Source organism: Culex quinquefasciatus, chromosome 1 (genome assembly GCF_015732765.1).
Source record: "Culex quinquefasciatus strain JHB chromosome 1, VPISU_Cqui_1.0_pri_paternal, whole genome shotgun sequence".
In the NCBI taxonomy this organism is placed as follows: Eukaryota; Metazoa; Arthropoda; class Insecta; order Diptera; family Culicidae; genus Culex; species Culex quinquefasciatus.
The window spans coordinates 49,551,602-49,556,427 of NC_051861.1; the positions used below are offsets into that span (position 1 = coordinate 49,551,602).

Here is a 4,826-nt window from a genome sequence, read left to right on the forward strand (position 1 = left end):
TCAGTGGGTGGAAAGTGGCATAATACGATGGGAGGAAAAGTGTGATGGCTCAGTCCCTCTTGAATGGAGCTTTCCCTCCATTGATTTGAAGCATGGTTGAATCAACGAATGGATTGTTTTTCCTCTTGCTGCTAGTGGTGTGCCATTGAGCTACTTGTGCTCATCAAGAGAAAAACCTTGATTTTTTTTTTTCATTATACGCTAAACTTGCCTCGAGCATTTACAGCAAGGACTCGCGAGGAAGTGTTTATTTTGCGAAGCCAGCGACAACAGCAGGGGGAAAACATCTTGGTCCACAACCTTGGCTCGTCATTTTCCATCATTCTGCTGAAAAAGCCTTCACGTCACTGCACGTCGTCGTAGCTTCCGGTGTAAAAACAAGGATGCATGAGGGATGACATAGCAAGAGTCACTTCCCCCCTTTCATGCAGCAGCCAGCAGGAAAAAAGGGGTTGTTTACCACATTAAAGTATTCTGCAGCTAAAAGCTTTTAAGAGTGGGGAGCTCGGAAAACCTAGCGGTAGAAAAGATGGCAAAATTTATTCAATTTGTTCCTCGGCAAGTCGATGCAAGTGCTTTGCACCTCAGTCAGGAACATGAAAAAGCACCGAGAAACAGAAGGAGAGTGAGAGATGAGGGTTTCCACAAACATAAAAGGATCTTTCCTTATCACAGATGCAATGTGACCTACATTGCACTTGTACCTGGAAGCAATGTGACTTACTGGAGTTATGCCTCACCTTTTGATCTTCACAATGCCTCACCTTTTGATCTTCACAGATCCCCAAAATTTGATTTCAATCCTGAGATATTCTATTAAAACCAAGAAAGCTCCGCGGATTTTTGTCACTTTTCATACGAAAGAAGTTTCAATCTTGTCGTGCTATCTTGTCACTCCCTGAAAATTAATGTAAGTGCGACAATTGGCCAAAGGGATTGCAGGTCAGGATGCGTTTGACGCACGTACAAGTAAGACTACCGTAAACATTTATAACTTGGGACTCCAGCAACCAATTTCAACCAAACTTCGGGGCAACGCACTGAATGGTCAACCAAACAAAACGTGTTATTCATTGTTTACATTGCGTGCTCTCGTTTTTGTTTATTCAAGGTCAAACATAAAAACGCGTTTCTCTCGGAACGTCGAAATGGCGGGTGCGACATGATAGCACGACAGCGTCGAATTGAGACAAAAAAATGAAATAAAAAATTGAAATTTAAACAACAGGCAATGGTTTAAAAATTTTGGTGAACAAATTGTTTGAAAATGCATTTTATACCAGTTTATTTGATTTGCAATAATCTATATTCAAAAAATATAAGTGTTGGTACTGGGCGCACGGCCGGCGATGATCTACCGCAAGGCCCCTCGGCTCAGGCAGGAGCCCTACCATGACTTACTCGGATCCGTCACGTAGCTGGTAGCCGTCACTGACTGATCGTGTCAAACTACATGATACGACAAAGTTGAAGCTGATGTCTACCACGTTCACTGGTTTGCAGGAAGAATTTTGGTTTTCCTAATATTAATATTAATATTTCGGATGATATCAATTTGCGACTCGAGATAGTTATCTTGCATTTTTTGAGCAGTACGTTTGTTGTTTCCCTTTTTTTGCATTTATTTGTAACTATATCTAAATTTTACAGTTTATTGAGCAGTTTATTAGAATACGGTGTGACAAGGTGTTTCGAGCAGGTTTCTTACAACCTCAAAGTTATTTAGTTGACGTATGTTAGTTGACTGGTTTCTCCGCTCATGAATTAATTACATAACTATTATTTCAGCTTAGATATTGATTAGACGGTGGTTTGGTCAGGGCTTTCTTCCCCCTTTTTTACTTTACGAAGAAATCGTAAGTTTATGAATTTATCGTACCATATCAGTTATTAATTGAACTAAACTACCCAGGGTTGAATTCGCCATAAGTTGTTTACCGGTGGAGAGGAAACTAGCAGTTTAAGCAGGTCACCGAAACTGTAAGAAAACCTAGTTGAAATGGTAAACAGTTTATTAATGCTCCTTATTGGCGATTGTAGCTTAATAGCAACATCTACAACAAATATAAATCGTCGTTCGCTAAAGAGTCGCTGACTTAGTATTTCCTCCCGGTGTCAACAATAAGTTTTGACGTAACAATATCACGATTCACTTAAAGTTTAATGATTCTTTTTGATAACTTCACATCTAACAAACGAAGAAGGAATTTCTATGCATTCAAGATTCTCGTTGAAAATGATCCTTTTTCATTCAGTAGAACAATAACATTAAACATAACTGTGAAATGATTCATGGGTAATTCTCTACCAACTCACACGAAATCGGGAAAAGTTGTCCCGACCCCTCTTCGATTTGCGTGAAACTTTGTCCTAAGGGGTAACTTTTGTCCCTGATCACGAATCCGAGGTCCGTTTCTTGATATCTCGTGACGGAGGGGCGGTACGACCCCTTCCATTTTTGAACATGCGAAAAAAGAGGTGTTTTTCAATAATTTGCAGCCTGAAACGGTGATGAGATAGAAATTTGGTGTCAAAGGTACTTTTATGTAAAATTAGACGCCCGATTTGATGGCGTACTCAGAATTCCGAAAAAAACGTATTTTTCATCGAAAAAAACACTAAAAAAGTTTTAAAAATTCTCCCATTTCCCGTTACTTGACTGTAAAAAAATTTGGAACATATCATTTTATAGGAAATTTAATGTACTTTTCGAATCTACATTGACCCAGAAGGGTCATTTTTTCATTTAGAACAAAATTTTTCATATTACAATATTCTACAAAGTTGTAGAGCAGACAATTACAAAAATCGGGATTTTACGAAAAAAAGTTTTGAAAATGTAGCTTTTTGCGATTCTTTTTGTTTCGTCGTCCGTGTCTGTCGCGGGTGACCATGAACGGCCATGATCGATGACGACCAACTTTTTCAAAACTTATTTCTCGTAAAATCGCAATAACTCGTGATTTTTATAAGCAAACCCCTTTTGTCTATATATCAAATTTTTTGTAATTGTCTGCTCTACAACTTTGTAGAACATTGTAACACTCTCAAAAATAACCCTGCAAAGTTAGAAAAAACACGAAATTTTAAAATGAAAATATTTGTTCTAAATGAAAAAATGACCCTTCTGGGTCAATGCAGATTCGAAAAGTACATTAAGTTTCCTATAAAATGACATGTTCCAAATTTTTTTACAGTCAAGTAACGGGAAATGGGAGAATTTTTAAAACTTTTTTAGTGTTTTTTTCGATGAAAATACGTTTTTTCGGAATTCTGAGTACGCCATCAAATCGGGCGTCTAATTTTACATAAAAGTACCTCTGACACCAAATTTCTATCTCATCACCGTTTCAGGCTGCAAATTATTGAAAAACCTCTCTTTTTTCGCATGTTCAAAAATTGAAGGGGTCGTACCACCTCTCCGTCACGAGATATCAAAAAACGGACCTCGGATTCGTGATCAGGGACAAAAGTTACCCCTTAGGACAAAGTTTCACGCAAATCGAAGAGGGGTCGGGGCAACTGCTATGTGAGTTGGCGGAGAATTACCCTCAAACTGGGGTTTGAGTAATTCTAGGGAATCAATATTTCAGAGAAACGAGCTTCTGCGAGTAGGTTTCTAAGGAATGAATTTTAGAGGAATAATATTTGTGAAATTGCATAGAATCAAAATTTGCTGTTAAAATTCTTTGCTGATATGTATGTGAAAAATTTTACAGCAAACCAAGCCGGACTATCCTCTCATTTCAATTTGTGTGTTTTTCAAGTTTTTTAAGTTTTTATCTAGATTTATATAATTCAAGACTTTTAAATAGTTACGTCGTAGAATATTACTTGCCATAAAATTTAGATGATTGGCATTCTGCATCTTCTTCAAATCCGTTCCGGTACTGCTGCAGCATGACTGTCTCAATGCATCGGAAAATAGCTGTTGGTCTCAGCCAGGAAGTAATCTCCCGCTGGATAATGTTTACACAGTTTAATAGACTTACTGCCCTCAGACTGACAGCAATCGTTCGGTCTAAGATGTTGCTAGAGTCTTTCATCGGGTTTTATTCGGTATGCTTTCCGGGTAAGTGAGTGGAAATGATTTTCATTCATAAATATTTGCCCGGAACTCGGACTTTGGATGTCACTTTGCTCCAAAACGGTGGATTGGTTTTCGTCTAATTTAATCTCAGCTCAGGTGTATTTATTTTTCAATCAAGTCTGATCAGATTTCTGTAGCCGAAATTAGATTCTGCGATGGTTGAAGAGAGTGAAATTATATTCTGATGCTGGGGAAAATCCTGGAATTGGCTGCGTGATTTGAATAATGTTGTGCGCCAGTGATTGGCATTTGCATTTAAATTATTTTTGTACTTTCTACCGGAACCACTAAATGGCTGAGATTCAATTGGATTTTTCGCAATTTTTTTTGCACCGGTTGTTGTCATAATTGCGTTATTGATTATAATGAGACCGGCTCCGGACGCGCGGTGGTTTTTTCGGATAATCGGCCTAGAGCTGGAAATAAATAAACACACCACTTTGACCGCAATATGCAAACCATAAATTATCCAATTAACACACTGTTTGGTGGCCCGCGTTCCTTTTTGGTGGCTTAATTTTGTTTCGCATTTATTTTTCCACAGCCGTGGACCATTTCCACGAAAAAAGCATCACCCGTCCACCCCAGTAACCTCAAATTGCTCAAAGTTGGAAATGTGGGAGGGGGGGGGGGAGGACCACCCTCATCATCACCGCGGCTGAACCGCCAAATTAAACACGATTAAACGGAGGACGACGTGATTATGTTGTTGACCTCTGCGGTTTAATTTTTCGAC

At 38.7% G+C, this 4,826-nt stretch overlaps 1 long non-coding RNA gene across 1 annotated transcript; it reads left to right on the forward strand.

Annotated features, from left to right (window-relative positions):
- The first annotated feature begins 1,656 nt into the window (after window positions 1–1,656).
- Window positions 1,657–2,120, forward strand: LOC119765430. Its single transcript, XR_005276717.1, has 4 exons — window positions 1,657–1,731; window positions 1,789–1,856; window positions 1,913–1,980; window positions 2,041–2,120. It is a non-coding gene; the product is annotated as an uncharacterized LOC119765430 (long non-coding RNA).
- Window positions 2,121–4,826: the final 2,706 nt, after the last annotated feature.